Here is a 10,493-nt window from a genome sequence, read left to right on the forward strand (position 1 = left end):
GTTATTCATGCCAGTCCACTGACACGTTTGTTTCCCCTGAAACATATTTGTCGTCAAAGGACAAATCTTGAATCAATATGGCGTTATTCCTTCAATTGTACTACCCCGGTCTTGCAGGTTACTCTAGAGCAGGGGTTCTCAACCTGTGAGTCGCGATCCCATTGGTGGTCGATTGGCGATTTGCCAGGGGTCGCCTAAGATAATCGAAAATATGGATTGTTATTGTCTATTCATTTATTGCTGTATGTATGTTTGCGTGGGGGAGGGGGGGGGTCGCGGCACAGTGGGTGGTTGTATAAAGGGGTCGCCGAGCATAAAAGTTTGAGAACCGCTGCTCTAGAGTTAGAATACTTTTAGATCTGTCCGATTACTTGTTACAAGATAAAGAAATATTTGAATACAAATAAAATACAAGAGGTAGCCTTATCACTTTACATGTTAGGTGTCTCAAGTTTTTGCTCTGATTATTTTGTACTGTTAGTGCATTTCGCCTTATAATAAATTCAGCTCTCCAGGCAGTAAGAGACTTGGCATACACGAGAGGGCCGTCTCTTAGACCATAACAAACAGAGCTCTTTATGGCCGTGGAAGTCGAAGTTTACTTAGTAACAGTTTTAATGGCTTGAAGAATGGACTTATAATTTCGTGTAAGTTGTTCAAACTGGTCGTTTCGAATAAAATCTTTGAAGCTGAGATTGTGCTGAGATTGTGCTGAGATTGTGCTATTTATGAATGTTGACATAACAATCTGGGAGTCGAAAGCTTTTTTTTTTACAAAGTTTGTATCAATCCACTCTGTCTGTCTGTCTGGTAAAAAGTTTGTACACGTTCATTTCTCCCACACCCAATCTCGGATCATAAATAAATTTTGCACTAGTATTTCTTGTACCAGACAAAAAAAAAAGAATCAATAAAAAAAAATAAGTTAATTAACTATTGGTAAAAAAAAATAATTTTGTTTGGTGTTGAACAAGGGAAAGAAGTTGTACTTGAAAGATGTGGTGGTATAAGTCAAGCCTTTTTTTTATGCATTTAAAAAGCGATCAAGGTAACATTAACTCAAGACTCAGTATCCTTATTCTCTTCGCCCCCCCTCCTCATTTTTTCCCATCACGTCAAAGCACATTGAGAACGCTAATAGCATGAAAATGCGCTAAACAAAAACAATTTCTAATTTTCAGATTTAGTATATTTAGTCGAGATCTATTACAAATTTAATTATATGACTGATCCAAACTAATTAACACAAGCACACTTAATATAAGCTTTTTTTTAAAGAATCTTTTTATTTTTTCTTGTTTATTCATGTATACAGAAAGATTGTAGTTGTTATAGGATAGATGTATACATTGCAAAAAGCAACACAAAAAAAAACAACCTGGATTGGAATCCAGTGCGTTTAAAAAAAAAAAAGGTTTTCAATACTTTTAGTCATTTGTGCACCCGATATACCAAAACTACAGGGATGAACACACAAAATTACCGGATACACACCAAAACTACACGGGATGAACACACAAAATTACCGGATGCACACCAAAACTACACGGGATGAACACACAAAATTACCGGATGCACACCAAAACTACACGGGATGAACACACACAATTACCGGATACACACCAAAACTACACGGGATGAACACACACAATTACCGGATACACACCAAAAAAGCAAACTATTTATAGTTTTTTCCCGCCCTGTGTGAAAAATCTGTAATTGTAGCTTATCGGGAATGTTGTCAGATTAAATATTTAGTCCTGGTTTGACCGCATCGTTTGGTTCCAGAATAGTGCATTTAACATTGAACAGTGGCTACATCTGTTTAATTCGTTCACACATTACCTACGACAACACACACACACACATATATACACTCACTCAGACACATAACATAGATCAATACTGTATTAAACATTTGCTTTATGCAAATCGAATCGTCAGAAATCAATAGGCAATTGTTATTGAAGGTTTTGACACAACTTATATTTCGCGTTGCCTTGCAGACTTAAGAGTACTATACCTTCCGCCTAGCCGAAACCAATCGAAAGCCTGAACACTGACCTGCAACGTCACAATCTGTGGGCAGATTAGACCAATAGCTCGTTGCCACGTCTTTCAGACCTGAGGCATTCTATAACGAGTGGCCTCGGCCTAGCAGGCTCATAGAACATTTGAAAGTAAAACTTACCGATAAGTTCAACCTGGGGGGATTTTCAGACTTAAAGGTAATCACAGTAACCCTCTCTTTGTTTACACTTCTTAAATGTTCCGACACTTGCTTTTTAAGCAATAAAATGAATTTAAAAAAAAAAAAGAAGAAGAGAGATATGAAGAAATGTGAAGGCGATATAAGGAGCCTAATGAAAAAAATCCTAAAAAAAAAAAAAAAAGTAAAAAGAGTGTTTGGTAGAGATTTAGAAATAAACAGACAAACCAAACAAATGTTTGGGAGATTAGGTTTGAGAGATTATTCTGAAAGATTACTATTGTTGAGTTATAAATTTAAAAAATACTTAAAATAAAAAGCTTACATTAAATGTATCGATTAAGTTTGGACCAGGCATGTAAGAAAGTTTGTAATAAGCCTGATGAGACAATCTATAAAGGGGACTAGTTCAGCTTCTACCACCACTTCAGTCAAGTACTATTTATTTCCCTTTATTGAGATACCAAACAAAGTAATTTATTACCAATAGTTAATTAACTAATTGGATAATTTTTTTTTTAAATTGATTGTTGTGTTGTCCAGTAAAAGAAATAATTGTGCACAATTTCAGCTTGATCCGAGATTGGATGTCGAAGAAATACTTTTGGCCAGACAGACAGACAGACAGACAGACAGAGTGAGTTGATTTAAGCTTTGTTAAAATTAATTTGTGCTACAAATGGAGGAAAACTATGAAAAAGGGAACAAATATATGTAGTTTATTAAAATACCTCACTTTTGACATACGAATGCGTCCATAATGCATTTTTACACCGGATACGCCAATAAGCTTGCTAATTTTCGGGTAGACCTCCATCAATAATTTAGTAAGAGAAACAACTTTGTTTACCTTACATTGACATGAATCATCTCCCCTTGCCTACGTCCAAGTCATCAGTTAACCCCCACCCACCCTCAAGTTAATAGAAAGTTGTTTTAATCCATCTTGTAAGCATGCAATGGAAACTCCAATTGTAATGTTTCTCATCGTGTCACAATTGTTTGTTTTTTCTGTTTATGTCAGTGTTTCTCAAACTGTTTTCCACGGAACACTAGTTTTCAGCGAGGCCTGAGTAGGTGTTGCTCCAACTATTTGACTAATTAACTAGTAGGCCACCACGTGAATTAATCTTTTTTCTTTTTTGAAAAATGCAAAGTGTTCCGATAAATACTCAAAATGTGCGAAGTGTTCCGTTAAGGAAAAAGCTTGGTTTAGGCTTTTGCGTGCCAACTTGAGCGTGTGTGCCTATGTGTTTCCTAGTGAGTGTTGGCTTGGTCGAATGAATGCGAACAATGCAAAGAATGTCATGAAGGCTATAACAGCGCTACCACCGCCACCACCAGTTCTTTTGCAAAGGGTTGCCCCCTCCCCCCTCCCCTCCAATGCCTCATTTGCCCCATCAAAACTTTAGGCTCTAGGAAACACTGTGAGCTCAACTTTGTAAATGAATAATTAGATTTCATTCATGTCGCACAGTGAAACGGGAAAAGTTCTTCGAAGGTGGCGTCACACAGGGCGCTGCTGCGTAATGGCCATGATCCAAAGGACCGCTAAATAGCAGGGATAATGAAAGACGTTGACCCTGATTGTAAACTCTAGGAGAGTCATGGGGGCGTTCTCGGAAGTGGATAGTGATAGTAGCGGGAAGTATTTGAGACACCGCCACAATTTCAGCCTCGTCACCATAAACGCCGGAAGTAGTCATGTAGGCAGCGTAGTGTCGAGCAGCGTGTATGACTGAGTAAGAACAACGGACAGGGCGTCGCCATAGTTATTCCAATGTTCGCAAACAAAGCTTACAACCATCTTGCGAAGTTCGAGAGCAACAGTTTCGTCGATGACATTTTTCCAGAAATATGCGACTGATAGAAATGAACAGTTACCTGATGCAGGAATTTCGACTACATTGAACGACCTGTTGACTCCACGAAATAAATGTGAAGCGGTGGCCATGGCTAGGAAACGAAGGACAATACGAAGGGGCGAAATCAAAACAAAGCTACAGAAAAAAACAGGCAACTATTTTTATCACACCAGATATTGACGTGTGTAAAAAAAAATACACACATAAATGTAGTCAAATATAGAATTTAAAGAGAAAGACTTGTTCTCCCCCCCCCCCTTTTCTTTTTTTTTTTCTGAGCCGTGCTCTCTGTCACCGCGAAAGTTGCGACTTGCAGAAATAAAAGAGTTATTTTTCTATGCCCTTATCGTGGAGGCCCGCATAGTTGGCCATGAAGAGAATTATATATATATATATAATATATATAATATATAATATATAAAGATGCTGGAGTTAATGTAATATAGAGAACGCTGGAATTATTGTGATATAGAGAATGCTGGACTTAATGTAATAGAGAAAATACTGGAGTATATAGGGACTTTGTTCTCTGCAATTGCCATTTATTTTATATTCAGATTCACTTACAGGCAGACTGCACTCTCTGTGAGGAAGAGGAAACCCTGTCTGATATTCTTTTCGCATCAGACTTAGGTTTGCCAGACGTCCAGCGAAAGGAGGCCATGTCCTGCTTGGTCTTGTCCTCCGTCCCGCCGGTATGCCGGTATTAGCCTCTTTACCTTTTACCTATCCCTTAGTCTGTTGGACCGTGCAAAATGTGTCGACCTTTTTGCTCCATTCCTCTCTGTCTTTTGCCGTAGAGCATCTCTCAATGGCAGGGCCGTCCATTCTTTTATGTTGTCTTCCCATAGCTTTCTCTATCTGTCTCTTCTTCTTTTCCTGGTACTGTTACCTGAAGGAAGGTCTTTGCAAGCCCCGAAGATCTTGTAATATTGCCATAGGTATTAGCCTAAAGTGTGAAAATGTCCGGCTTTTTCACTGCTGCTTACTGTAATGGTACATAATTTATTGATCGAATTTAATACTTTAAATCTTCTGGTTTAAATACAAACACACCCTTGACATAGAAAGATCCAAAGAATGATAGCTTCACAGCAAGACCTGTGTTCACATTATTTTTCACTATAACCTGTAAATAATTAGTGGCATGATAAAGGAACGTGATAACGACCCACAATACCAAGCATTAATTAAACAACGTTGTCTTGTGTATTCTAATAAGTAGAATTCGTTTTCAAGATGTCGGCTAACTTTAGTGCTAATATTGAAAAAAAGAATAAAGTTCTCATAAAAAAAGACCAAGTACGTGTTTTGGTGATAGGTGACCAGAAAATGGCGCTATGTGTGTTGTTTGTGATTTGTACAGGTCAGTTTCAAACAAGGGCATGGTCTGTACAAATGCTCCTTCTTCCCTAGTGCTTTTAGAGCATGGAGTGGGTTGCCTGAGTCAGCCAGAAAAACCTGTGACTTGGCAGAATTTAAGTCATTGGTTAACATGCATGACTAGATGCATGATAAGTAGGGCGTAATCATCATCTTTTTTGGAGTAACGTCTGTATTTTATAAAATAAGATAAGGGCAGCACTGATTTAGAACACAATGCTGCCAGCCAAAAACACCGTAACATGATATTTTTTTTTAGCCGAAATAATATTTTTTTTTAATGTATGAAACTTGTGCTGCTGTATAAACATTTGCTTATGGCACTCATTATCAGTCTTATAAACAAGGTCGGTCTTAGGCTACTGCAAACCTATGCGGTCTAATGGAGTTTCACGAAGACACAGGGATACTCGCAGGACGTAATTATATTCTCTTTTGAAGTAATGCCTGTAATTTATAAGATAAGATAAGAATAAGATAAGAACCATTTATAAGCAAGTAAAAAAAAAAACTCACCGTAAAACAATGCGATAACATTAATTAATAGAAGATAGAACTAGAAGGCGTAGTCCTAATGCAAAGCTGTGATAGCCCAGCTTTGGATAACAAGTCATAAACACTCCCGGCTTAAGAAAAACAGCTGCGCGAGTAATCCGAACTTCATGAACCCGATGTTTTCGTTCCCGGCTGCAGGATACCAGCTGTGGACACTTGGCTATATGGAAGGGGAAACTTACCTGACCGTAGCGACAATGAAAAGACCAGACTTCGTTAGCTTGAAGTCCGCTCTCGGTGCGTGTATCGTAAACAAGCTTACTCTTTTTTTATATAGAGATCAATCATCGGGGAGGGCTGATGGAACCAAGGGAAATAACAATGAAATTAAGCGAGAGGAGAAGTAGGGTGAAGCAACACATAGAAGAGGGGAGGGAGTTAGGGGTAAAAGAGAGAAGGTGGGGAAAGGGAGCGAGGGGTGAAAGAGATAAATGGAAAAAGAGTGAGTGTCAACCATGACCATGTTAAATATTAATTACCTGTAGGCTGAATTTAGCTATTTAAATAAGGTATCACAATAATTGTATTCATAGATCTCAAGGTCTGTAAGGAGAACTTGACTTTTCTTTACTTCTTTCATTCTAATGACAGGATTATAATTTGTGATAACACATACATCTATAATATGGTATAAATCTTATCTATTTGTCATCTTATCTAATTGTTAATTGCTATAATATAAAATTATAATCATAGTCACGACCTTCTTAAATGAGATGCACTCTGGCTGACCCCATCTCATAGACCCCAATTCACTTTTACTGGTAAATAATTATTCCGTTTGTTACCAACAAGGGAAATTAATCCTTCAGTATTCACATATATAGCTAAATATATAGGGTTTTGTCCTCTCTGTATAATTGTACATGTGATTTCCCCCACACCCATTCTCGAATCAAGTAGAAACTTTCCGAAATTATTTCTTGTACCTAACAAAATATGAAACATAAAAAAAAAAAATTAACAAATCAGTTAATCAAATATTCGTAACTAAATGTAGTGTTTTATAACGAATAAGGGAAATAACTTCTACATTATTGAGAGTTAGCGTTATAAGAGCAGAGTTTTTCCCCTTTGGTGAGCTTTGTTTATTAAAAAAAGTTTTTTTTTTCAAAGTATGTTGCTTGTTTCATGCCTACACCATGACGCTTAAGACGGCAACGCTTTCTGAACACAACATTTCAAGAGAACTGATTTCAATCGAAACGGGCTGAGCGTTGTTTTGTCCGGAAAGTCATTGTTTACTTACCCAACCATTCCTAAACTTTAATAGAAACCACGAGCAACCACACGGATAAATCAATCACACTCACACACACACACACACACAATACTTTGCCAGTACTTAGGAGATTCAATCACCACCCCACACACACATATATTGAATCTTGTATGTTTAATGCCCAAGGGTTGGAACTCGTTTGAAATGAAAAGAAGGATTCGCACTGTATGACCCTAATGTACTAGGAATTAAGGGACTTTTTAAAATTCTTTTGTCTTTTTTTTTTCTTCTAAATACTAGAAGTTATGTTTCCAATGATTAGAAGGACAATGTTTCTCTACAGACACGCACTAACATCTGAGAGTTTCTTTGCATTAAAATCTACTTCTATTAAAAATGAGGCACGCAAGGAAGTATTAAAGAAAATAATTTGAAACTAATGCATTGTAAATACACAGTTGTTGTTGTTTTCAAAATACTATTCCCCCTTTAAAGAAGCTAATGGCTATCTGTAAGAACGATTATTTTGCTCTTAATATTTAATAAACAACTAGTCGACCGGCGGCGTAGCATACACCGCTATTTAGCAGGGCCGGCCTTAGGCGCCTGCAAACTATGCGACCGCAGTGGGACCCGCACTTTCATAGGACCCGCACTTTCATAGGGCCCGCTCTAATTCAAGGTGTAGAAGTTATTATATTAAACCATTTTATAACTTAAAAGAGATTTCCCGCACCCTCCTGTCGATTTATCAGGAGCACTTTCATAGGACCCGAATAATCCTTCTTCCTATCAAAACATGTCTTATACTACTAGTGTTTAGTAGTGCTCAGATGCGTACCATCACTGTGGGGCGGGAACAGAGTTACAACAATATATTAGTTTCTTTTTTTTTAACAAAATTGCAGTGTATGGCAGGCCACAATTGGTCATTATAGTCATGGGACCCCTTATAAGTCCAGATATTGTATGTACCGTAGCTACTAAATATTTCTTGGAGGACCTAAACTAGAGCTTATGTTGCATAGAGGCCAATCTGCCCCTGGCCCCATGGTTGTTGCATCATCGGGTTTGGGCCCCTAAATGATCGTGGGCCCATTGAACCCCTTCGCGCCATGGATGCTACGCCACAGAAAGTGAATGGTTTTTGGTTGAGTAACGTTGAGTCACGATGTATTTGTAGCCAATAATTAGCCAACTGTTAATTCTCTCTCTGCACCGTGGGTGGCGTTAAAATCTCTTTATTCAGACAAAAATCTAGCGTTCTCTATCTAGGTCAGGGCGTATTGATGTTAATGTATTAAAAACATATTCCAAGCAAATACACTATAATAGTGTTCTTTGGATGTCTCTTTTGGGGAGCTTTCAGCGCTCTGCCAGATCGAAATTCCTTATTCAATAATTATGTCTAGGGTTTAAAGAGATAAACAGTAAAACATCGAATCGTTCAACAAGAATGAGGACCGCCCAATCTGGCTTACCTTCGCTACGCTGCTAGATAATGATTCGGATATAAACCTGTGGAGAAACCAAGTCGTTCTGTGTAGATCTCTGTTATTGGCTTTTTAATTAATGAGCGCTTGCTATTTATAGATCACATTGATTACTATGTGGTCAGTTTTCTTGTAGAGCTCCATTGTGTTTTGTACTTTCATAAGTGAATATCTAGGTCAGTTAGTGGAGCTGAGTTGTTGACAAGTCTGTCTCTTTAAGCCTGACATGTGGCATCAATAAATCAAACGACAAAAAAGGTTTCTCACTCATTTCTGAAGAAAAAATGTCATAAATAATTCTGATAACGTGTTTGTTTTCAAGAGTATTGTGAAATTTAAGTAAAGTTATTCTGCCTGGTCGTGCGGTATGCGTGCTGAACTGAAACCATTCGTCGTAGAAGGCCTCGACACTGACCTGTGACGACACAACTTGTGGGCAGAGGAGACCCTTTAGCTATTGGTCTCCCACTGCCCACAGTAATCGACGTTTGCAGGTCAGTGTTCAGGCCTTCTATGACGATGTCTCGCCTCGACTGTTGTTCCGTCGTCTCGATGGTCACGGGCAGGGCCGGCCCTAGCATTTGCGGGGCCCTATGCAAAACGGATCGCGCCGTGGCCTAGTGTGGGTAGTGATAAGCATAATGTCAAAATTATTTTTTTTTAATTAGAAAAGAGGCCTACTTTCGTCTTTGCAATAAATTTTTATCAAATGAAAGCTCGCAATGCCACTTTTTATTTATAGGCACCCAAAATGTCTATTTCGTCTATTCTTCAGGAGATTTGAATAAATTCAAAAAAAGTTCAGGACTTTATCGTATATTTTTCCTTTTTATGAGATTTCCAGGAGGCCCTGGAAAATTAGGAGGTCGCGAAAATCCTGTTATTTTATATACGTTATAATGGTTTAATTTAATAATGTACACTTAGAATTAGCGCGGGGTCCATGAAAGCGCGGGGCCCACTGCGACCGCATAGGCTGCAGTGGCCTAAGGCCGGCCCTGGTCCCGGGTTCATACCCTGCCCGCTGCCATCCTCCTGTAGTCATGAAGGCGGTTTGGACTAGAAAGTAGATGAGCTTCAGCTCTGAAGGAACATCCGAAACCTGTCAAACATTGACAAACGTAATTATTGTGTCATCGAACAGTGATGTCCAAACTAAAGCTCGGTGTGCTATGCGGCCCCTTGTAGGCCTAACTTCTTCCACAGCGCATAATAAAGGTTACAAGCAAAGATAATATTATTGAAGGTTTATTGTTCTGGAAGGCTATGGCCAAAAAGCTACTTATCAAGGGGTATTGGCTACCTATCAATGGGTATTGGCTACCTATCAAGGGGTATTGACTACTTATCAAGAGTATTGGCTACCTATCAAGGGGTATTGGCTACTAATCAAGGGATATAGGCTACCTATCAAGGGGTATTGGCTACTTATCAAGGGGTATTGGCTACTTATCAAGGAGTTTTGGCTACCTATCAAACGTTATTGGCTACCTATCAAGAGGTATTGGCTACTTATCAAGGGGTGTTGGCTACCTATCAAGCGATATTGGCTACCTATCAAGGGGGCTAAGTTCAACACCCGACTCGAGCAGAGTTAAGGAGAAGACGAAGCTATTACAGAGTAGGATTTGAAACTTGAGCTTTTGTTTGAATTGCATAACTGCCTGTGTACATTAGGACGACACTCCCGAGTCTATAATGCGTTGAATAAACAAAATATTCATTGATGATGTCACGTGATAAGTCACATTCTCCAAGATGGCAGT

This window comes from Biomphalaria glabrata, chromosome 10 (assembly GCF_947242115.1).
Source record: "Biomphalaria glabrata chromosome 10, xgBioGlab47.1, whole genome shotgun sequence".
In the NCBI taxonomy this organism is placed as follows: domain Eukaryota; kingdom Metazoa; phylum Mollusca; class Gastropoda; family Planorbidae; genus Biomphalaria; species Biomphalaria glabrata.